Here is a 26324-nt window from a genome sequence, read left to right as displayed (position 1 = left end):
GTTGTTGATTAATCGAATTTCATTGAGAAAAGCGTCTTTAAAATGGCGCTGTGAAAAGATTTTGTGAAGGAGGGGTGAGCGCTGAGAGTGAGAGGCGAGAAACCGCAGCGGCTGTGTACGTCACACGGTCCGCGCAGGGATTGGGTACTATACGTCACAAGCTGTACTCTGATTGGCTCACGTGACTTTGTCGAGCTGAATGCTGATTGGTTTTGATGGGAAGCTCTGTTTTTACTGGTCGAGCAAGGTGGTGACGTAGCTCAAACCTGATTGGCTTGTTGGTGTGTTTCGCGCACGGATTGGTTGGTGTTACGGAACAACCAGGAAAACATTTACGATCATTTCTGATTAAGCGGATTTGATTTTAAAAATGACTTATTACTTTAAACATGTTGAGAAAAAGACTTCGTTACTTCAAAAATTTAAAAATTGTATTTCACCCGATAAGAAAATTCAAACGCGAGGTGGTAAATTACTTCATAAGTATAAGACACCCGCAGCGTATATGGAAGGAGAATATGGTTACCATACTGTTCTATGGTTTGATGTTTGGAAAAATTACACAAAGGACGACGGCGTATTGGCTTGGCCGGATGATGGTTGATTTAATGTTAAGGTTTTAAGAAATCTGAGAGAGAAAATGTCAGCTCTAGTACCACGGCCTAGACCGACACAATTTGAGGCTTTGGTTGAATGGGAGGATGAGATGTTTCAACTTCAGAGAGAAGCAAATGGGATTAAGAGACCTCCGAAAACACCGAGTTACAAACGAGAAACGCATGAAGACAGAATGGGTATGTGGAGACAGGGAGATATGTGCGATGGTCTTTATTTAATTAGGGAAATGGTTTTAGGGTCTCCAGGTGAAAAGAGAACTGAAAAGAAAAATAATGTTGTTGTAGAAAATGAATCAGAGGATCCAGTCTTAGAAGAAATTTTTACGACAAATAATAAAAATGCCCCTTTGAGACAGCCTCGTTCTTGGTCTACCCCAACGGTTTCTGCTGGAACCACTCCTAGTGCACCCCCAGTAAATGATTCCCCAAAATTGTACCCAAATAATTGTGAATCTTTTGGAACTCCAGAACAGTTTGAGACAAGAACTAATTCTGGTGTTTATATTGAAAACAGAAGTTTTCCAATGGAAAGGGAAGCCCCTAGAAATCAGATGAGAACTTACAGGAATGAGGAAGTTGCAAACACTTCAGAATACTTGCGATCGAAAGAAAAATTAATTCAGCAGATAACAAAGAGCATGGAAGCAGTGACAGTTCCAGTAACGATTGGTCCTGTTCAGCCTGTTTTCGAGCAAAAGGAAATTAAACAGCCAGGTTTAACAATTCCTTTAAATGCAGAAATTCAAAAAGTAGCTGAAAAATTTTATTCAGATTTATCTGAAATAAATCGTGAAAAATCAAGGATGCCTGACTTGACTTTTAATCAAGGTTCTTTTAACCAGACACCAATGGGTGCAGAGTCAGATGCGGAGTCTCCTGAGAAAAGAGAATCAAATTCAAAACTTGATGTTGCAAAATTAAAAGCAGATTTGGAAGAATTAATAATTGGCACAATTGGTCCTGACAGTTTAAAATATTACCGAGATGATGAACTCCTGTTTATCAGCAAAAGTATGCAATGGAAAATTTCCGGCGTTTCAGATGTTCAACTTCTGACTGACTACTATCTCAATACTATGTCCACAATAATCAATGAGGCGGCGCCCATGCAACTGAAAAGAGTCTCGTCCAAGAAGACGTCCAACCCATGGTATGACGGTAGCCTCAATGAGGATAGACGAGCCATGCGAATGGCAGAGCGCACCTGGAGATCAGCCCCTTCTGCAGTGCACCTAAAAAGTCTAAAGATACAGAGAAACGCCTACTTCAGGAAAATAAAACGCTCAAAAAGAAACTTCTTCAGCCTCCAACTCGCCCAAGCTAAAAACCGTCCAAAAAAACTGTTTGAGTTAGTCAGAACACAATCCAAAGAGCAACCCCAGACACCCAGCTCCATGGGCGATACTCCTTCCTGCGAAGACTTCTCTGCCTTCTTTATCCAAAAAACTGAGAGAATAAGAAGCGATCTCCTCAATGACGCTATCCTGTACTCCAACCCCCGACACACAGCAGTGCCTCAACCAAAGAACAATGCTACTTGGTCAGCCTTTGACACCTACTCCGAAGAAGAAATTGGCAGACTGCTCAACACCTTGAAACCTTCCAATCACCTCTCTGACCCCCTTCCTGCTAACGCTGTAAAAGACTTTTCCCCTTGGCTTCTGCCACTCTGGTCAAAGATTATCAATAGCTCTCTTCAACAAGGATCCATCCCCAACGCCCTCAAAGTAGGGCAAGTCACTCCGCTACTGAAAAACCCAACAGCAGACCCCACTGATCTAAACAATTACCGCCCTATTACAAACATTCCCACTCTCGCTAAACTGCTGGAAAAATGTGTACAACAACAACTGACTAAACACATAGATAAGTTTGATCTCCTAAACGCTCATCAGTCAGGCTTCCGAGCAGGGCACAGCACCGAAACTGCCATGACTCACATAGTGGACGACGCCCTCCAAATCCTAGACCAAAACGATACCTGCCTCCTCATCCTTCTGGATCTCTCCTCAGCATTCGATACAGTTAAACATGAGAACTTACTCGAACTGTTAAACACAAGAATGGGCATATCTTGGACTGTTCTAAAGTGGTTCACCTCATTTCTACACAACCGGACACAAAGATTCAAAAGCAACAACCTGCTGTCCTCTTCGGTACCTGTATCGCTAGGCGTCCCTCAAGGATCCTCCCTCTCCCCAACACTGTTCAACCTAGTTATGGAACCTCTCACTACGTTGCTACAGGCATCTAATGTGCACTTTCACATGTATGCCGACGACACCCAACTTTATCTCAAAATACAATCTCCCAAGGACATCATGCTTCTGAACACCACGATCAGAAACACCCAATCCTGGCTCTCTGAGAATCACCTCAAACTCAATGCTCTGAAGACCAAGTTCCTCCTGATCTCACCTCCCGCTAAAATATCCACGGCTCAAACATGGCTTAAGCAATTAACGGCTCTAAATGTACAGCCCATCGTAGTTGACTCAGCAAAATCTTTAGGCATAACACTGGACACCAATCTCAACATGCAGCAGCACATCAGCAAGGCAACCAAAGGAGCGAACTTTCAAATCAATACCCTGAGAAAACTCAAACCCTTCCTTCCTGCCAAAGACTTCCAAACTGCAGTACAATCTATAGTCATCCCGCACATAGATTACGGTAGCACCGCCCTCTGCGGGCTCCCCCTAACTACAACGGCACCCCTAAGAGCATCCCTTAACGCCGCAGCGAGACTCGTCACTGGCTCAAAAAAACACTCGCACATCTCCCCGGACTTTAAATCACTGAAATGGCTACCTTTTGAAGCCAGAATACAACTGAAAATCGCTTGCATGACACACAAGGCTGTGCACCGGAATTCACCCGCCTATCTCACTCAAAAGCTGACAATTTCGGGTGGCTCCCGAACTACTAGAGGCACAAACAATCTTTTGCTGAAACCTCGAAGATTTCGGAAGGAAAAAACTTATAAACGCTCCTTTTCAGGAATGGCACCCAGGATCTGGAACTCACTCCCTCCGGAAACAAGGCTCATCTCCTCCGAAACAATCTTTAAGAGGGAAGTTAAAATACACATGAGCTATTGCTCCGTATCACTCATGAATCTGCCTTGCAAGTCCTTCCCGACCCTGGTCTACTGTGCCACCCGTGTTTTCGAATTACTTAACTGTATACGCTCACTCTTTGTATTTTGTTATAATGTTTGATGCACCTGGTTGATTATGTATATTGTTATATTATGACGCACCTGGTTGACTTTGCACACTTTACCCTCTCCATCTCAACGTTCCTTACAACTCTCGCACCTGTGGGACTATACACCCTGCTCACACCTACCTCAACTGTACCCTCCTTTAAACTCTAAATATTCTAAACACGCTTAAGCAAGTATATGCTCCTTATTATTGCACTTTATACTATTGACGCAATTGTCTGTCTATACACTGTGTACCGACACTACCTCACCTGTTACCTACCTCATGTCCTTTATCCCACCTATGTAACTAGCACCTTGTACCTAACTACCTCATATATTACTCTGTATATACGCTTTATTACTTTGTATTTTTTACCCCCATGCCCTTGTTAAGCGCTCTGATATCTGCAAAGATCTTGTTCGCGCTATATAAAACTTTCAAAATAAAAATAAAAAAATAAAAAAATAAAGAATAAATATGATCAGCTGGAGGAACTGGCAGAGGAATTAGAAATTGATTTAAATAAACAGAAAAACCTGGGAAAGCATTACAGATTAAATTTTACAGAAAAAGACATTGAACATTTCAATACAGGAGGGAGAATTACACACATAAAAGAATTGATTGTTTACATAAAAAAATTGGGTGACTTGAGCAAATGGAGAGTGAAATGGACCAAAAAGAAGGAAGATGAGAGGTTGGATAGGTTGGATAATCTGTCTAAACAGTTTCTGATGAGAGAAATTGCAGGTGGAGGGTATGTACATGTTCCCTGGACAAGACAGGACATTCTACTCTTTACTAATGATTTTCCTCGGCTGAGGGAAAAACCGGTGGAATGGTACCGACAAGTAGACAGATTTATTAAAGTTTCAAAAGTTCTGTGGATTGATCTGGATGGCTTTTTCGACATTGTTGTCCCATCAGATCTCTGGACAGAATGCAAAATTGCTGTGGGTTGGCCAAAAGCTGAACCAGATCGAGTTAAAGAGACAGGTGCTCCAGCACCCGAGGTCATGGAATTCTATGAAAAAGTGATTTACTGGTTAAAACAAAAAATTGCCCCAAAAGAAGTAGATTGGGTTAAAATAGACAGGACAAATCAGGAGCCGAAAGAATCAGTTCATTCCTTCTATGAAAGATTATTATTGGTTTTCAAACAATACAGTGGTTATGAAAAATTGGATGAAAAGGATATGAGCCATTTTATCTACAGGTTCGTATATGGTCTCAGACCAGAAATTGAAGAAATGATCAGGAATGATATTGTCGGATGGCAATCAAATTCAGTTGATATTTTGAGAAAGGCAAAATACTGCAGTGATGAGTTAGAGGCTAAACAAAAGAAATTGAAGGAAAAGGCAATGTGGGCACAGGTAAAGGTAGCTGAGCAACAGATTGCAAGTCTTGAAAATAAAAACGGGAATTTTGTGCAACATGGAAATTTCGTGCAAAATCAGAATCAGGGTCAAGGAAAGTTTAAAAATAATTTCAATAATACAAATAAACCAAAGTTTAATCCAGAAATTGAAAAATTAAAACAAACTATGCCTTGCTTTAACTGCGGGGAGATTGGACATTGGAGAAACGAGTGCAAAAACCCACCCAAAAAGTTTTAAAACGCATCATTTAACCCACAGATGCAGAATGATGTTGATCTGCAGCAACAGTTGCAGCTGCAGCGTCAAATGAATGAACGGAGTCTTCAGCGACAGCTACAACAGCAGTTGACCCAGCAGCAGAATCAAATCCCATTGCCTCCTTTCCCTAACTGTGGGGGAGGTCAAAAATTCAATCCAGAAACTGGATTCAGCGGATGTGATCAGGTAATAAGAAATCAAAGACAAAATTTGCAAAATGCATCAGGACAATTTTTGTTAACAGGAAACCAAGGAAGCGATTGTGATGACTGCTTCTGACGGTGCCCGAGAGAGGGGGAAGAGTGTGTAATTGGAGCCACTCTTGAGGTTGACCAGTCTGGTCCTTTTGTAAATGGAAAAGTGAATGATGTAGAGATCACTTTTCTTGTGGACACTGGTGCTACCCGTTCTACTGTTAGATCAGTGGAAATTGAAAACCTACCTCTCTCTGGGGATACCATCCAAGTAGTTGGAGTTAGCAATCAACAAATGAAGACTGATTTTACTGAGCCTGTGAATGTGGAAATAGGCAATTTCAAAGACAAACACAGATTTGTAGTTTGTAATAGCAGTCCAGTGAATTTACTTGGGAGAGATATATAATGTAAAATGAATTACAGAATATATTGCTCACCTGGTGGAATTGAATTACAAACCATGGAGGAATATGGGTTGTACAGACTGACTATGCTAATGATTGAGGCAGAAGAAGAGATATTGTTTCCTACTTTTGATAAAGAAAATTTACCAGAGGAATTGAAAGAGTCAGTTAAATCTGAAATTTGGGACTTAACTGGAAATGAGATGGGTCTGATGAAACATGTAGATCCAGTCAAAATCACAGTGAAGCAGGGAATAGATTTTCCAAACATTCCTCAATATAAAATGAAGGCAGAAACGATTGAGGGTGTTATTCCTGTAATTGAAAAATTCATCAAGCAAGGTGTTTTGAAAGAAATTGAGAGCAGTCCTTGTAACTCACCGATTATGGGGATCAAAAAGCCAAATGGAACGTACAGAATAGTTCAGGATTTGAGAAAAATTAATCAGATTATAGTTCCTTGTTGCCCAGTTGTTCCAAACCCTGCTGTCATTCTTTACCAGATTCCGCATGATGCAGAATGGTATACTGTCATTGATCTTTGCAATGCGTTCTTTACTGTTCCATTGCATCCAGAGAGCCAGGAAATCTTCGCTTTCCGGTTCCAGAGTAGGACCCTCGCATGGTGCAGAATCCCTCAAGGGTATACAGAAAGTCCTTCTATCTTTAATGAACTGTTAAAAAGATCTTTGGAAGATTTGAATTTGCCAGGCAGATCGACATTAGTGCAGTATATTGACGATCTGTTAATAGCAGCAAAAACGAGAGATAATTGTGTGACAGACACGATTACACTTTTGAATCATTTGGCAGATGAGGGACACAAAGTGTCTCCTGCAAAGTTGCAGTTTTGTAAACAGGAAGTAAAATACCTTGGTCATAGAATTGCAAAGGGAATGAGACAGGTGACAATCGAAAGAATCAAAATGATTCAGGTAATGCAACCTCCAAAAACACAAAGACAGGTGAGAATGTTCCTGGGAATGGTTGGTTACTGTCGTCAATGGATTAGTGGATTTTCGGTAATTGCGAAGCCACTGCAAAGACTGACGAAATCAGATGTGAAAGATCCAATTGTTCTTACTGATATTGAGTTGGAAGCTTTTGAAAAATTAAAAAGAAGCTTATGTGAAGCTCCAGCTCTGGGCATGCCAGATTACGAGAAAGGTTTTGAACTGTATTGTAGTGAAAGAGAAGGATGTGCTTTGTCTGTGTTAATTCAGAGACATGGTAGCATGAAAAAGCCTATTGCTTACTTCTCAGCAGTTCTTGATCCAGTTGCAAAAGCCTTACCAGGTTGCTTAAAAGCAGTTGCTGCAACAAGTGTTAGCCTGGAGCAAAGTGAGGGAATAATTATGGGATTTCCTGTAAAAGTCTATGTTCCTCACTCAGTTGAAATCCTCCTTACAAGGAGTAAAACACAGCACCTGACAAACAGCAGACTGACCAAATACGAGAAAATTATTCTGGGATCAGATAATGTATCAATTGCAAGGTGTGTGAATTTAAATCCTTCCACACTGTTACCTGACACTGAGAATATTGATGAAAATAACGTGGAACATGAGTGCTTGGATGTCATGGAATACTGTACCAAGCCAAGGCAGGACATTAAAGATGTACCATTGCCTGAATCGGATTATGTCTTCTTTGTGGATGGCTCCTGTCTGAGATCAGAGGGAGGTGTTTTGAAAGCAGCATACTCGGTCTGCACAGTAGCAGATGTTGAAGAAGCTTCATGTCTTGAAGGAATTCGTTCAGCACAGGTGGCTGAATTAATTGCTTTAATTCGTGCTTGTGAAATAGGAAAGGATTTGAGAGTTACCATAATTACAGATAGCCAGTACGGATTCGGAGTTGTGCATGATTATGGACAGCTCTGGTCTCAGAGAGGCTATATGACGTCAGCAGGTTCTCCAATCAAAAATGCAGGATTTATCAAAAGGTTAATTGATGGCATTCAAATGCCAAGAGAGATTGCTGTGGTAAAATGCGCAGCGCATCAAAAAGGTGAGGATTTTATCACCAGAGGCAATAATTATGCAGACGAAATTGCAAAATTTTGTGCAAGAAATGATTATGCACTTAATCGGGGAAAGAATAAAGATTTTGGTTCAGTTTCATTGAGGCTAACATCTGTTGTTGAGACATGGGAAGAAATTAGGGACTTGCAAAATGAGGCGGATGATGATGAGAAAAACTCATGGTTGAGAGCAGAATGTAGGCCACGAGATGAGGATGGAGTTTGGACTTACAAAGATGGCAGAGTAGTCTTACCAAATTGTATGATTGCAGACATGGCCAGAATGTATCATGGCCCTGGTCATATTGGAAGAGACTCTATGATCAGGCTTTTCAAAGAAACATGGTTTAATACCAAGTTCAGGACAATTGCAGAATCTCTTTGTCAGAGGTGTTTGACTTGCCAACAAATGAACCCAAACAGGAAATCAGTTGTGGGAACGGGAGTCATAGGACGGGAGGGTGGTCCTTTTACCAGATTACAGATGGATTTCATTGAGATGCCCATACACAACTGTTTGAAATATGTTTTGGTGATTGTATGTTTGTTTTCAAGATGGGTAGAAGCATTTCCCACACGTCATTGTGATTCAATTACGGTGGCAAAGTTGCTTCTTAGAGAGATAATACTGAGGTATGGTTTCCCAGTCACTATTGAGAGTGATGGAGGGGGACATTTTGATAACAAACTGATGAAATTGATCTGTGAAGCATTACACATTGAGCAGAAAATACATTGTGCATACAGACCAGAGGCATCTGGAGTAGTTGAGCAGATTAATGGAACAATAAAAAATAGAATTGGGAAAATGTGTCTTGATACAGGTGTAAAGTGGACAGATGCTCTTCCACTTGTTCTGATGACTTTGAGAAGTACACCAGATAAAAAGACAGGTCTGAGTCCTCACGAAATCCTTATGGGTAGAGTCATGAGGCAAGCTTATGTACCAGTAGGAAAACTGTTAAGCATTAATGACAGTGCAATTTTGGAGTATTGTAAGCGTCTGTCTGACGTAGTGACTTCTGTGTCTAATCAGGTGGGAACTGAAGCACAATCAAAAGACAAAGTGCAGACACATGATCTGAGACCTGGAGATTGGGTCAGAACGAAAGTTCACTGAAGAAGGAACTGTTTGATCCCAAGATGGCAAAAACCGAGGCAGGTGATCCTTGTTACAACGAATGCAGTGAAGTGTAGAGGATTGAAGAGGTGGATACATCCAAGTCACACTATTCCAATACCTACACCTGAAAACTCTGATGAAGAGAGTGATACGACAGATGATTCAGACTCTGAAGAAGAAGTAGAAAGAAATCCAGATACTGAAGATCGACAGGGAGGTCGACATCTGGGAAAACCATCTGTGAATGGAGATTTGATTGGAAAAGACTTGAAAATTATTGAAATAGATTCTGAAGATGAAGATAATCTGCTAGACAAAGAATCAGCGGAAGAATCGATCAAGGAAACAGGTGAAGTGAAAGAACCTGATCAAGATACGAGAAAAGAAAAAGAAACAACAGAAGAGTCTGATCAAGTTCAGAAGCAAGACCATGAGAGTATCGAAAGGCAGAAGACAAGCTCTGAAAGCAGGAACAAGAAGTCCGGATCTGGGAAGTTAAAGGTGATTGAAGAATTGGAGGAAGGCGAATTACCGAGTACCAGTGATGGGAGAAGGAGTGCTGTTCCTAACGGAGTGAGACTGCCGATTAGAAAAGATCCTGGAATAACGATTGAAATTTCTGACAGTGACTCTGGAGAAGGTGATGAAGAGTGTCAGAGGGAAAGAGTGAAGAAAAGATCGTGGAAAACAGAATCTAATGTGTTTGAGCCAAAGAGAAAGATCTTGAGAAAAGGAGAGACCTGGTCGACTGAAAAAGGAGGGTTGAGGGTCAGGCTAGTGAAGAGATCGAAGGAGCAGGTAAATGAAATAACGAGTCAGGAAGATCCTGAAAGGAAGGCTGAGAAAGGAAAGAAAATACAAAAAGAATTTTAAAACCGAACCAGAAATAAAAATCTCCTGAGTGGGCTTATTTGATAATTCCACCTGTAATTGAAATAAACAGCAGTAGTCAGGAAGAAGAAGTTGAGGAAATTAGTGACAATGATTGAAGTACTAACCTGTTAGAATTTAGGATTAAGTTTAGGTTTCTGTTTTTGGCGTAAGGCTGAAGAAATTGTGTTAGGTGACACAAGGTCGAAGAAGGTGTATCTAGTTGGAGAAAAAACTTGTGACGCAAGGTCGAAGAAAAATTGTTAGAGGGGTTTAAAAAAAAAAAAAATTTAAAAGGGGGTGTGAGGTTTTAAAAAATTTTGAAAATTTTTGTTTTCTCTTTTTGTAAATAAGTTATATAAAAAAAAAAAAAGAAGGATGCCTTATGTAATGGCGCATGGTAATTCAAAATGTTCCATTTTTAAGAAATGCTGTAAGATGACTCTGGTGTGTGTGCTCATATTAATTCTGCTCTGGTTAGTTTTAGCTGTCATCTTTCCTTTCGGGATCGATAAGGAGAGGTACAAGGTCAATATGACAAGCAAAGCTTCAGTTAGTCAGGACAAACATAGTGCAACACACAAAGCTAACAAAGTTATTGATCACAGACCAGATGTTCATCAGGACAGGTCTGTTGGTGATTTTTCCAGCAATACATTTTCAAGGCTTTTGGGAGAGTATGTTAAGGTCATGGGTGTCAAAGATTGCTATATCTGTATGAAGTTGCCTGCTTCCGTTTCTGAGGGAGTGACATACAATATGCTTCCTCTTACTTATGGCATAACATGCAGTGTGATAGCTAGCTTATTTTACCAGACTGGTCGTTTGGAGTATCATTATTCCAACTATGATGAGATTTTTGTTAATCTGAAAATAGAAAATGCTTTAAATAAACATAAAAAAGCTAAACAGATGAGGGAATTCTTTTTAGTCACTAATGAACTGACTTATGAGTACGCTTATAGAAACAATTTAACTTGCAAATTGAGAGCTGAGGAGAAGACTTTCCTGAACCTTGTTGAGGAGAGAAGGGCAATTTATAAAAGAAATGAGATGGTCAAACAGACCAAATCCAAGTTTTGGCAAAAAGAGGATGCTAAGCTTAATGGCAAATCTTTTGATAATGTTGCAATTCACATAGATAAACCAATTAGTGGCAAGCTTTGCATTAGGAGAGATAATACACTGTTTGATAATTATTTTGTAGGAGCTAGCAATTGTGAGGACACTTACCAAATCATGGGGGGTTGGGGATTCAAAGGTGGCAGAGATCCAATTTTTCCTGGGATCTATTTTGTTTGTGGAGATAAGGCTTATTATAATCTCCCAGACCATTGGTACGGGACATGTTTTGTTGGTCTTGTGTTCCCCAAGATTTTTCATGTTGACAGAAATGCAGAAGGTTCTTTTGAAATCAGTGGCCATGCAAACAGATATAGAAGAGAAAGTTTCTCAGACATTTTGGGAGACATCTTTGAGGCAGTGATACCCTTAGTAGGTATAACCCTGAATGCAGGAAGAATCAGAAAATTGTCTACAATTGTTGACAGATTGTCCACTGACACAGCAGGTGGTTTCCAGTTAGTGGATGTGGAGGTCATTGCGGTCAGATCAATGGCGATGCAAAATCGCCTTGCTTTAGACATACTCCTGGCAAAAGAGGGAGGAGTCTGTGGCATTTTACATGTACAGCATTGCTGTACTTACATTCCAGATGAGAGTAAGAATATTGAAATGTACATTAGAAACATCACAGAGATGCATTCAGAAATAGTCCCCTTAGAAGAAGATGATTTTTCAGAACGTCTTTCAAAAAGATTCCAAGCTATCAAAACCTGGTTTCAAGAAATAGGTGGTTCAGTTCTTGGCAAGATTCTAACACCTTTGTTTGTGATAATTTTTGTGATAGTTTTGACAAAGATCAGTTGCATGTTACACAAAAGAAAGAAGCACATGAGGGAAAAGAAAAGAATTTACAAAATCAAAAAGGAGCAAGAGAAAGAGATAGAGCTTGAGGAGTTGCGCAGAGTTCAATATGAAAGTTGTAAGGATTTTGCTGAGACAAGTCTTTAGAAAATACTAACAGAATGAAATTGACCATTGTCGTTTGAAATAAAAAATTTACTAAATTTTTGGGTGTGGTGTGGTGATTGGTTAATCACCAGATGAGGGAGTTGATGGAGCGAGATTCAGAAATGTTTTTCATTTCAACTCGTGAAGTCACACTTCCATAAATAAAATAATATGATTAATAGTTGTGCTGTGTATGTATTAATTCAACTTAGTTTAAGTTGCATCTACACATGAAAAACGCGGGATACTAACATGTGTGCTCATAAACGTGCATTATGTTGCATTTCCTTGTTTGTGAAAAATAATAAATTAATCGTGTCTATTTGTCATGTCAAAAATTAACTGCAGCTGTTTAGAATAAATGGCATGTGCTTATTTTGCTTCCCTGTCTATGTGGTGTCACTCTATTCTCTATAGGTGCATAAAGAACCTTGCTGGATAATAAGAAGAATGGTAGATATAAAATGCTGCTTTATTTGTTGCTTCTGCTAGGTAATTTAGACTAATGGGTTAATTATTAGCAATGGAGGGTGGCAACAGAACAAATTATATTACTCGCATTAATTATTTTCTTGTGTTTGTTTATACAGTAGTAAATGAAAAAGGTTTTGGGCCTAGTGAAATTTTCCGTGCTTGCTAAAATCTGCTTGGAGCCAGAGTGAGTCCATGATGGCAACAGTTTTCTCCAGTCTGAAAAGTTTGTCGTGCTGATGACATTCTCTTAGCTGAACAAGGCCAAGGACAGGAACCGGCAAAAGGCTTGTGACATTCGCACATCCGAGGAAGCTAAAAACTTCATTTGTTGCAATTGTTGCGAACTGGAGGAAACTGCGTTGTTCGAAAACTAGAGACAAAGGTCTCCAAGAATGATGACGGAACTTTTGATTCTGAAATGTGGTGACACGTCGCCTGTCACTTTTGGACCAATGAGGCTTTAATTTCAGCAGAAAAAATTACCTTTTCTTAGATTAGCTTAGCGTAGAAAGGTATAAAAACTCTTACCCCGTGGCAGAGTTATGCTTCTCCTTGCAGACCTTTTGATGAGGGCGTTACGCTATTGGACTTCTCTTGGAACACGTAAGAGCCCTCAAAGACTTTACTCTTTATTTTTCCTTATAGTTAGCATTAGCTAGGGACTTCGGTTTTGAAAAATGCCAAACTGATAATTCTCATTTGCAATAATATTTTGATCTATAATAAAATTGTCATAACTATTTGCAATGATTCAAATAAAAATGCTTTAATAAAATTTCTAATACAATTTTCCAAATGAGTAGCCCATAAAAATCTTACTTTGGAAAACAAGCTGGTCTTGTTATTTTCATAGGTATAGGTTATTCATAGCTAGATCTTATCGCTACAGTGGCTTAATTAGCTTGTAGGTTTGTGAAGTACGATGAATTCATTTACCATGGTTGTATATAAATGTATATAATTTGTAAATAGGTTAATTAGGTCACATGATCCAGTTGGTTATAATATGTCATGTTAGATTTATGGGCCTTATGAGAGTTTATTGATTGATGGTGTATATAGTAGAGTTGGGTAGCGTTGCTTATGACATATTTCCAAAAGCCCGCTGGATCAACCGGTGGTAAAAAGATCTAGCCAGGTTTCTCCCTACTCTTGTAAGACAAAATTTGCCACCTCAGGATGTAGACATCACTAGTGATCTGCTTAATACCAACTGCTCGTTTTATCTGACCTGTTATTCAGGGATCTTGGTAGGTGGTTCTTGGTCAGATCAATGCCCTAGCGCTTTAACCAACTGCAGAGGTGTAGAGCCTCCCTTATCCACTGATTGTTGCAGTAACATGGAGGGTTGTGTATTTGAGAACCTGCACCTGTCTCCCATGATGGATAGCATAAACGGCATCACAACAGAGGTGAATGGCCAGCAACTCCAGCAAATTAATGTGCAGTCGGCCCTCCGCTGGCCACCAGTGTCCGCTGATTTCATCTGCTCCTAGCCCAGGAGAGACGCGTCCCATACCACTATTATCTCTGCATAGTGGAGGTTGAGGAGGTCTGCCACTGGACTGATGCTTGAACGCTATCTCTGATGAGACCTGAATGGCATCGGCCAGATTGCCTTGATGCTGGGTGCACTGGATCTTAAATTCCCTTGTACATCCTGTATGTCCCACCTGGCATAGCTGACGAGAAGGATTAAGGATGATAAGAGACCAAGAAGCCTCAAGCTGTTCTCGCCATGATCCAGGACTGAGCCTGAAACATCTAGATCATAACTCGAATGTCTGGCTTTGTTGTGGTGGAGAGAAAGCTCTAAAATCCCATGTTCAGACTGTCACAATGAATGGAAGCCTCTGAGAAGGATTCGAGTGGGATGTTGGCTCATTGACAGCTAACCCCAACAATGTTAATAGGTTTATCATCATCCGGAGGTCGTCTACGACTTACCATGGCAACCAGCAATTGTCATGGTACAGGTATACTGGCACTCCTGACCTACCAAATTAGGCAGCAACCACTGCCATTATTTTTGTTAATAATGAGGGACACTGGTGAGGCTTACGGGGAGAACAGCAAACTGAATATGCTCCAGGCCTACCTTGAATCTCATATATAATTGTATGGGATTGCAGGACGGGTGCATGAAAATACATGCTCTGCAGGGCCAAGGACACCATTAGTTGCCAAGTCTAGAACAGACGGGATCTGGGTTAACATGAACATTTTAATTTGTTCTTCTGTAGGAATTCATTTAGAGACCAAAGGTCCACAATAGGCCTGAGTCCTTTGACCCCCTACAGAACAAGGACATAGCGAAAGTAGCAATCCCCTCCTCTCTCAGAGTGTGGTACCCTCTCAAAAAGATTACATGAAGAGCAACAACTGCACCTCCTGTAAAAGAATGGAGAGGTGCTCGCCTGAACTTCGCTACGGTGTGGGACAAATAGTAGACGGGAAAGAGAGAAAAGGAAGGGCATAACTATTTTGAGCGATCTGTAAACCCATCTTTTGGGTATGATAGACTGCCAGTCTTGGGAAAGATGTTGAATCCTACCCCCTCCCCCCCCCACACACACTAGTTGTGTATATGCCACTAAGGACAAACTAAAATGGTTTACTGGCCGCAGATTGGAGAATTGATGCTAGTGCACACAATGCATGTCAGACCCATGTCCACTGCTTCAAAAGGACTAGGGTGTTTGCTACACTGGTTGGAAAGGCTGTGTCTGACTAGATGCTAATCCTGTGTAATAGACTCCAAACTTTTTAATGTGGTGCGGAAACTATGGCTGGGGTTAACAGCCCCAAGGAGCACACTGTAGTTCTGCTGTCCTTAAAGCTCTCCAATGCAGAGTCTGCCTGCTCACTGAAAATGTGAGACCCTTCAAAAGCCATATAGATGAGGGTGGCCTAAATAATTTAGGAGCATCCTGTGGAATGCATCCAAACACGTTATTGAAGGAATACCCTAGTACTGCTTGCCTTCCCCAGGCAATCCATAGTATCCTGACAAGCACGTGAAACATATTTAAAAGTGTCCTTTCATGCACGGATCATCTTGGTCAAAGAGGCATTAAGATCTCCTGGGTCTGCCAGCACCATCTTGTATTTACAGCGTGGAATGCTAGACTGGGAAAGTAAAATATGCACTTGCCAAAAGTATCAATCCCTTTGGACTCCTCATCCAGAGGATTGGTCTGAAAGGAGTTAGCGTTTACATTACTGATCGAGGCCTGTACCATAAGACTCTCTGGGGCTTGGTGAGAAAATCTGAGCAAGAGGCAATCAAACAATCAGTGAGGGCATTGTTAATAGTCGCTGGCCCATGCAGTAGAATTTCTGTTACAACATTCCTTTTGGTTTCAAATGAGGGTAGCTGCAATTCCAGTGCATCCGATGCCCTCTGAACTACCACTGCAAATGAGGCACTCTCTTCCATTGATGGCCCAAGTGCCGAGTCAATCACTGTCTCAGGTGCGTTGTCCCACTGCCATTCCGTAAAGCGATGAATAAGGCATCATCAGCATAGTGATGGGGCAGCAAGCCTTCACCATCATAGACATTTGGGGTGGTCCCTGCTCTGGTATAGGTCAGAGTCAGTACCAAAGAAATAATAGGATCTCTGCATGTAGGTGCAATGTAGAAGAGTACTGGGTTACAATCAGGCTGCACAACAACAACTACCGATTGCAACTTTGCTTTTTCGTATCATCAGTAGGGGCCAAGATAAATTGGTTTGGAGCCTGACATTGGCGTCCACATTGGATCATCCCATGGTGTCAGGCTAGTGGGGACCAGTGTGGATCTCAGTACCGGATCAGGAGTTTGTAAAATAATTGTTAGGGGCCCAGTAAAGGGTCACAATGCAACCGACTGTGACAGGTATGGCCCCACTAGCTCAACTGGAGGACCACAAGTTTCCATGGGCTTCGAAGGCGTGCCAGAGAGCCAGAACGGAGTGAACATTTGCAGTATGGCTTCCTTCAAGGACTCAATCAGTTGTGGGGTCGATAGAAGCCTGACAATTCTAGGCATGTCAGGACCAGCTGAGAAATCTCGTCCATGGTTGTAGACCTCGAAAGAGTGCGACTAACATTGTGACTCCCTCACACCTTTATTTGGAATCAGAGTGGCGGGGTGGAGTAAAAACCAACTTTGTGTTGTTATGCTTTAACATGGTCCTAGATTTTGACTTCCTGTAGGACTTTGAGTGCAAAGTTTATATTCACAGGAACAGTCTCATGATCAAGTCTGAGATATGGAATGTGAACGAGAAACACACAGAGATCGCAACTTCTTCTTGAGTTTGGCGGAACACATCTTAGACTCTCAGTCTTAGATCACCTTTGGGTGCATGAGGGAGCACTTATCCCCTGACTTAGAGTCGTATCCCAAACCCAGATATGAAAGACACAATTCATGTGGGTCTTTGTGCAGTCATGTGAAGGCTTGAACCCGGTAGTTCTCTGTACACTGGTAACATCGTTTTAGAAGTCAATGGAAAAGTGACAACGAAGTGAGTGAAGCTCTGGACCCGCATCAGAAGGTGCAGAAAGAAAGGAACGGACGTCAGTGTGAAGGAGTGGCGCTTGTACGCAGCTCTGCGCTGTCACTTCTGGAGCAGTGTGGAGTCAGCACAGAGCCATACAACACCACCTAGCTATGAGAGCGAACACTACTATTGAGAAGGTTTTCCAGATACAGTCTGGCACCTACGAGTATTCTAAGGTGCGAAATCTGTGGTTAGAAGTATCCATTAGAACTTTGATGTTTCAAACCTAAGCACACAACGATCAACTCCAAAAGTAACGGGGTATAAGCCATATGTGCTGAACCCTCACATACATCTATGCAATTGAAAGAAATAACCTTTGCTTGCCCACCTATCTCTACAAAAAGGTGCAAATGAACTAGGGATTATAGACAATTCCCTACAGGCTGAAGTAATAATTAAGAGGAAACCTGTGGAGGAATAAAGAGGTTAAAGAAGGAGAGACAGGGAAGATGTTACAAGCTGGGGCGCTTATGATTGTGGTCCAACAAGTGTGATGGCAACTTGGGCTGATGACATAGAAGGATCAGCAAAAATTAGGGTCAGCAGAGGAGAGAGCGATGTAATCAACCTGTGGAGGTGGCAATGCTCCATTGGTGACAACTGTGCAAGACTAATTAAATACATCAATGTTTTTTCTCCTTTGCACATGTATTGCAGGTCTCTCAAAGCATTTATTCAAAAAGGTTGACAAGGCTGTTCCTCAGGAATGAACGGGAAGTGTGATGTACTGGTCAAAGGGAAAAGTGGTGGTTAAAAGGTGTTAGCCTCCCACTGGGTATCCATTGTGTTGGATATGTTTGCCTCACACACCCTTGCAGGTGTCATGCTTCATCATAGGCTGACAGTGACTGCGATTTGTCAGCCCGTGCTCGGCGGAATGAGGGGTAGGACTAAGGCCTGTACACGGAGAGCAGTAGCCTACAAACCAGAGGCACCTCTTTTGATGTACCACCCGCCGAGAATTGATGGGGCAAATAATTACTGACCTTTAGGCAAGGAACAGCATAATTGAGGTAAAATTCTTCCCAATTATTGATAATAACCAATACTATTTGACATAAATACTTTTTCCTTTGTAGGCTGAACCATATAGGTCCTGACGAATCGCAGTCACTGTTACACAGCGAGAAACATGTCGACCGTTTTTATACCTCCTAGTCTAGTCTAGAATAAGGAAACATTAATTTCCAGTCAAGTCTAGTCTAGCTTCACCCTTTTTAATTGTAACGAGGGACCACCAGAATAAAGTAGTCTCAGGTACCCTGCGCTACATTTTAATTCACACCCAGTTCTGCAAACCCCAAGGCCCCATACCCACACTTCACCCATAGGCAGTTGGATTCAAAAGATCTCCGCTAAAGAGCCCCTCTTTGAGGTGAGCCCGTTGGGAATTGCACCGCCTATCCGACGAGGAGCAACGCCTATGATGAAGCATGGCACCTGCAAGGGTGTGTGAGGCAAACATATCCAACACAATGGATACCCAGTGGGAGGCTAACACCGTTTAACCACCACTTTTCCCTTTGACCAGTACATCACACTTCCCGTTCATTCCTGAGGAACAGCCTTGTCAACCTTTTTGAATAAATACTTATTGTGGGCACGGACTGAGGCTGGACCTTCCGCTCTCCCTTGAGTGGTAATCACGCCCCCATTGATCCATCTGGATCAATTGCTCCCTCCTTTTTGTACACAGGTCTCTCAAAGCAAAATAATTTTCAATCAAGATGGCACTACAATTTAAACTAGCAAAAATCATATTAGATAAACATTTTCATTGAACAGGCGTCTATAAATAACATCTATTTTGGTGCATGAAGTACGAGTTGCTTACCTTCGGTAAACGATGTATCTGGTAGAGATGTTGTCTAGCCGCAGATTCCTTAACTTAGAATATCCCAAGGCGTCAGACTGGATCCAGAATTTTTTTTTGCAGCAGCACCTCTGCGCGCCGGTGCCACATGACCCCGCCCTGACGTCGTCCACGTACGTGATGTCAGCGAGGTTATATAAATCCCTCCCGGTGCGCTTACATCAGTTTTCTTTGGAGAAACTTTTCCGTGGCACAACGTGGAGCCACCAACAAAAAAACTGAAAGTATGGGAACAGTATGCGAGGGATGAAAAATCCATGAACAAAGAAGAGGATGGTGCAAGGCACCATTGTAAAAGACAGACCAGACACTGCGTTCATATAAGTAAAAGCTGTGAGAAAGAGCCTTGCAAGGGAAACAAAGACCGTTTCCCAAGAGCAACAAAGGAAGAACATCTTAACAGACAGAAATAGACTGCCATTACCATTTAGAATTGTGCCGTCCAGAAAGAACGGAGCACAGAAGAACAGTCCAGTACCGGACGGTGTGAAAAGACTGACCCTCCCCCCATAATAAGGGAGGTGTGAACAGAGCACATCCGATCCCCAAAGAGGGCGACTAAAGAGGAAACCAGGACCCTGGGTAAATAGAGAAGATGGAAGGAGGGGAAGGTAACTTTAAAGGAAAATGAACCTCCTAGTGAAGGTGAATCAAAAGGCATCAATCACGTGAAAGAAGCTCCTCAGCAGAAGTTAACTGTATATGGAAACTCTCAGAGAGGTGCAACAATCTGAACTCTTGTGAGAGAAAAACCAATGGCAACTGAAAGAGGCCAGTGGAGAACACCACTTAGGCAAGTTCCTCGCAGAACGGGGAGGCTGGGTGGGCGTTAAGGAATCTGCGGCTAGACAACATCTCTACCAGATACATCGTTACCGAAGGTAAGTAACTCATATATCTAATAGAGACATCTAGCCGCAGATTCCTTAACTTAGACTACATAGCACAGCCATACCCCAAAGGGGAGGTGGCCCTGCGAGAGAACAACAGAAAGCGCCAAGCATTTAATCCGGCAACAGAGTGACGGACAATGGGGGATGCTGTGGCAAAACAGCTAGACAGCAACCCAAGCAGCTCGGAAGAGCAGGAACAATGGGAGGCCAGACATTCCAAAATGCCAGAATGGCGCCATACTATACTCACATAAAAATGACAGGTAGAAACGGCACCAGCTATATACCGACCAAAGGATGAGAACAACATGAAGAGATGCAACCAGAGCCTACCAGAGCAGCCTATGGAAGGAAGGCTGAAGGAGCTTTTGCCTAGAACCGAAAGGGCAAGAGGTAGAAACTGAGCAACGCTTTAAGAATAGCGTGTGGGTTAAGAGCCACGCCAAGTGCACACCCAGTCCCCAAGTGGGGAACAGGGGCGAACAGCAGCAATCTAAAGCCCTCTGAAGCAGGGCACCACAGAAACATGCAGCAGGCAACGGCTACAGAGACCTTAAGGTGGTGTAGACAAAGAAAACAGAAGACTGCCCGTCCGGTTGGCATGAAGGCCAAGAGAGAATCAACCCACGAACATAGATCTGCAAGGAGTAGATCAGGGACAACTGCCAGCAGAAGAGCTGTCCCGCAGGCCCAACCTATAGAATAGTAGGGTGATACTTAGGAAAGAGGCACATCCTAAGGAAGTGGCCACAAAAAGCACCGAGGCATTGAAAGGTGAGAAGAGTCTCAGACTCCGAGACCAAACCTCTAACTGGATCGGAGGAAGTAACCCCGTCCAGACAGAGATAAGTACAGTGTATAAACACTAGTAAAGGGAGCAGTTGTACGATTGGAAAACCAACCCCAGCAAGTGCAAGCAAAGAGGAACCGTATGGGCAATCCCGCAACACATTGACAAGCTCCCCAACACATGGAGACATGGATCTATCTAGACCTCACAGCCTCAAAGAGAGGGCACGACGTAGAAAGAGGAATACCCATGGCAATTGGCATACATACAAGAATATATATATATATATATATATATATATATATATATATATATATATATATATTCTTTACCACACCAAACTTTTCCATTCAAAGAAGGCGCTGACTCCGTGAATCTCAATTCAAAACGTTTATTCCATAATCAGTTGCTGCTCAGACGCGTTTCGGCGGCTTGCTCCCGCCTTGCTCACTAACATCTGTATTACTGAACCTTTTACCTTTTATACATGTTAAGAGAGTCATGTGATATATATATATATACACACACACACACACACACACACACACATATATATATCCAGGACCATGCAACATGGCCGTATAGGAGCACCCCTAGCATCGTAATGACAGGCGGTAACCGCAGAGAAGAGGAGAAGCACCATGCAACTCCTGAAGGAGGTGAAACAGGCAAAAGGAAGGACAACCCATGGTGCACAGAAAATGGTGCCAGGAGAAAACATCGAACACCGCAAAACGGAATATAACAGCACCAGGTGACGCCTGGAGCCCATAGGATCACTAGGCCTAGGTGAGATAAGCAGAGCTATATAATAGCATACAAGTACCCCACATGGGGTATGCACACCAAAAACGACGGGGACACCTCTTAGGGCAAACCACACAGACACAGTAACCTGTGGAATACTGCCACAGCCGGCCAACTGTCAATTGAAAGCAAAATGCATCCAAGGGATGCCAATAAAGGGTAATCACCCATGAAATTACGAAAAGAAGACCTAAGGCTCACCGCCCATGTAAAACACAGAACGCATCTAAAAAATGCTAAATGAAAAGGCACCACCACGGAAGACAGGCCTAAGTAGTAGGGCGAAAGCCCGGAAGGAGCCGGTGAACCGCTGAGTCGGCATGAGCATCAAATAGTAAAACCCCATCAAAGAGTAAATCAACCAGTCGTTCCCAGATATTTTCAGGGAAGACGCGATCTCTTAACCAAGCATGACGCCTTAAGGCGACAGAACCAGCCATAGCCCGGCCTAAAGAATCCACAGTATCCAAGGCCAAGCGGATCGTGAATTCGGCAAGGTCACAGCCATCTCCAAGGAGATGAATCAGATCAGCATGAGCGCCTTCAGAGGTGGCAGAAAGTAAGGACTCTGCAGAGTCCCACAGGGCAGAGGTAGCCCGACCCAAAACACACCCTGTATTTAAGGACCGTATGGCAGCACTAGTGGAGGCAAAGATGTTCGGACTCCATGACTCAAGCCATCTGGACTCCTGGGAGGGAGGAAGCATCAGACGGGGAGGGAAGAGAAGGCAGTTTGCAAAACAAACCCCTGCACACCAGGGTGCACAAAAAGGCAAACAGGATCATGTGGAGCAGGACGGTGGCGGTGTAAAACTGAACGAGCTACCGGATCACCTGAAGCAGGCCAAACCTAGGTACCCAAAAGGGCATCATAAAGGGAAGCTTCAAGGGCAGAAATGGCTCCACATTCCCGGACTCACGGTGAAGGACCTCTAACAGAGGGTCCACAGACAAGGAGGCTGAAGAGGGTTGCATGTTCAAAATGCGAGTGGCTAAGGAGACCACTCACACAAAAGCCACACTAGCTTCAGTGGCCCTCTGTGGAGGGGGCAGCAGCTCATCAGTAGGGGAGGGCTGTAAGCTTACCCTCCCAAGACACTGAGGATGCGACCAATGCCCCACTGAAGGGAGCCCCATGGAAGAATGAGGATCCTGATGGGGCTCCTGAGGAGGCGAAGAGCCTTTCGGGGCTGGAGGCTCATGAGGAAGCTCCACAAATTCGAAGGGTGGCACAGGCAAGAAAACATCCCGCGTCGCAGAGCGTGAGGGCGACGCCAAACTCTCTCCAGAGGACTCCGGAGAAGAGCTAGCCACCTGGCGCCGATGCGGCGCCGAAACAACGTCCTTGGGCGCCGATTGTGCCTCATCAGGTACCAACTACACTCCATCCAGCGCAGAGCCGGCCACCTCCGACGCTGAAACCACGATCAGCTCCCCTTCTGACTCAGCCTCAACCACAACAGGCTCCGACTCCGGAGAAAGAAGAGGAGGTGGAGCCAGGGAGGCAAATCTACGGCGCCGAACCCAGCTCCAGCCAAGCGGCCGCTTGCCCAGAAGGCCGGGGCGTGCTCAAGACAAGGCTCTGAGCACCGGCAACCACCCGCGACGCCACAGGCAGCCCCGCAGGACTATGCGCGCGGCAGAGGTGCAGTGGGTCGTAGAGGGGGACCCAGCCAGGCAGCGCCCTGACGACACCATGTGGACCGTGGAGGGGGACCAAGCCGGGCCGTGCCCTGACGACACCACATCTCCGACGTCCCTGGTGGGCAAAGGCTCAATCGGTGCCGGGGGCGAGCCCACCGGCGAGTCCGTTGGGATCCCGCAAGAATCGGAGGCCCCGAGGACGCCCCAGGAACAGGCTAGGACCAAAGGAGGCCTGCAAGGCCACGGCATAGGCCTCCATTTGGGCCCGAGTCGCCCCCACACCCGGATAGGGTGGATAGAGGGGGGGGGGGTGTTACTGCCTGGGGCGCAGGTCCGGAATGTTCTGGGAACCAGTGCCCTCGACCACATTACAAAGTGAGGTCTAGGACCTCTGCGACATGCGCCTTGACTTACCTAAAAGTGGCGAACGACGGCCCCGGGCCCCAGAAGGCGATCAACGGCAGAACCGGAAAGAAGAGAAACCCGCCAGCGATGAAGAGGCCGGGGGACGAGACAATTCCGACCGGGACAGCCGTGCCGAGAGAAGCTTCTTCCCGTGCTCCCACCGGCACTTCGGCTTAAGGTGTTGGCAGGCGTCAAAGTATGTGGAGTCATGGTGCTCACCCAGACGGCACATACAAATAAGATGCGGGTCCGTCGCGGACATCTCCCGCAAACAGGAAGTACAAGTTTTAAAGCCCGAAGGCATCGCACACTGTTCCAGACGTGAAGCGTCGAAAAGGGAGCCTGAAAATAGGCCAGAGGAACCGCTCACTCCGCATCCGGGTTGTACGCGGAAACGAAGGAAACTGACGCCAGCAGGCCGGGAGGGACTTAAATGACCTTGCTGACATCACGTACCTGGACGATGTCAGGGCGGGGTCATGTGGCGCTGTCCCCCGGCGCGCAGAGATGCTGCTGCAAAAGATTTTCCGGATCCAGTCTGACGCCTGGGGATATTCTAAGTTAAGGAATCTGTGGCTAGATGTCTCTATCAGATAAATATTACAACAAATCAGATGAAAACATTCTGAACAATTCTAGTAGGTAATTTTATACCTCAACGTATTTTCAAAAAAAGACGTTGCAACTTGGCTAGCTGGATATCAGACAAGTGGGAGAAGTGAAACTAATCCGAGTACCACACTTATAATCGACTCACACAGGAGTTTGGAAGCACAGTCACCAGTTTCTTGAAAGAGTATTCAAGAGATTTCCTCTCTGGGAAGAGGTTTACGTTTAATGTTTTTGAACAGAAAAACTTCTGATGCTCCAGAAAGCCAACCTGCCCAGTTTGCCTGGTAAGATTTACACAAATAGTTGGCCTGCGCTATATCAGCATACACAGTGAAATTGTATTTAAATCTAGATAGAATAAAAAAATGAAGTGGAAAGAAGACCTGTAAATAAAGTATTACATGAAAAGCAGTTCTTTGAAGGAAAGTGGGCTACGTTCTGAGTTTTATGCTGTCCCTATAAAAGATAGTTTTCAGTCCTTGGGAGCATATGACGCCCAACTCAATTATAAGTTTCGCAAATGTGAAGACTATGAAGAAGACTGTATTTTACGAGAGCATATTTATGTTATAGGTGGTCAGGGGTTAAAGTTTGGGCATAGTACGTGACGTGGACAAATTTAATTTGGAAATGGAAGCATCCATCTCACTTCACAAATAAATGCAACTACAGTCAGATGATGGTTGATGGCCTTCTTGGAAGTGAAAAAAGATTATCTTCCCATTTCCGTAGCCTTGATTAATCCCCCTATAACCATAAACCCTTGCCCATCCAGGAGGCAAATTGGTACCTTTTGTGTTCTGATGTGTTGAAAATGTCTGCTGCTAATCTCCTCTATGCCTCAAAAATTAAGCAGAGTACTGCTTTATTCACCTTCTATTCATGAAGCGAGTGAAGGCTGCCTGCCTTCAGATTGGGCTGCCCTTTTATGGAAGAAACAAAGAGGAGCAGGTCATGGCAAATGACCCAATTTCACAGATCCACTCCCGTAGTGTCTCCCCGCTTGAAGTTAATAAGGCATTATCGTCAGTGTGCACCACCGCCACATTCAAGTTTACCAATAGAAGAATTATCTTTAAGCATAAATTGACTGCTGCCTTCAGCAGGTTTTTGTGGAAGGATGTACTGGATGCGTCCCACAGACACCTTATGGAGTGGTCCAGGCAGTGGGGCTCGCTTCTGTATGAAGAAGAATCCTTTGCATCAAACACTGCACACAGAAGGGTGATCACACCAGCAAAATACCCAACAATAGAAAGGTTTATTTTTTTAAAACAACAAAGAGGTTTAAGAGGGCTGCCATGACATAGCTGGAACATCCCATTAGCCTTAACAACTTCTAACAGTTTTAGAAGAGAGCAGTTTCTAGGAGGGTTAGCCTACTGCAAGGATATATAAAGTTAACACTGAAGAGAAGAAATCAGTGTTGCTATAAATTTAGCTGAGCATTCCTTAAAAGAACAATCTTTCTAGAAGATCAATTACGGCTGCACCTAAAGCTTTGCTTTTTAGTATGAACAAAAATTCCAGCAAAATAACATCATGACTTCGACTCCTATTTTAAAGTCCTTCCACAAAAATGTTGTTTTGACTGAATCATTAGGCATAATAAACCTGACTCATTGCCAGAGATACGAGTAAAATCAAAACCAGAAGTGACAGACTTCTCTTTGAATACTTTGTTTGTATACAACGTATCTGTGAACATGAGAAAAATTGAGCACTATTACAAGTATAGTTCTAATAGTTCTAATCTATCAAAAATGCAGACTACAGAATAGTTTACAGGAATAAAATCATAGCATCTTCAAATATACACTAGTATAGTGAGAATAATTCTGAATACCTAGTTTAGGATATTTCTAAATATACAGCCTTTTAGTGCCTTAGGTTTTGCAGCACACAATAATAAACAAAACATTAAACCTTGAAGCTTGCTTATACATAATTCAAAACTATTATCAACTAGAGGAGAAAAGGATGTAATCTTTTGTTTACCTTTCCATGTATTACTGAGTCTAATTATTTATTTTCGTTTTACCTGTCTTGGGGCCTGTTGAAGACTGTCCCTTCTTGCTATCAGATCTCCAAAATCTTCCATGGATGTAGCAT

General features: G+C 43.2%; 1 protein-coding gene across 1 annotated transcript in view; it reads right to left on the bottom strand.

Annotated features, from left to right (window-relative positions):
• PDXDC1 (pyridoxal dependent decarboxylase domain containing 1) overlaps positions 1-26324 on the bottom strand; it is a 399349-nt gene that overhangs the window by 5184 nt on the left and 367841 nt on the right. The gene's annotated exons all lie outside the window — the stretch shown is intronic.

Source organism: Lissotriton helveticus, chromosome 10 (genome assembly GCF_964261635.1).
Source record: "Lissotriton helveticus chromosome 10, aLisHel1.1, whole genome shotgun sequence".
Taxonomy (NCBI): Eukaryota; Metazoa; Chordata; class Amphibia; order Caudata; family Salamandridae; genus Lissotriton; species Lissotriton helveticus.
This window is presented reverse-complemented; position numbering and strand designations above follow the sequence as displayed.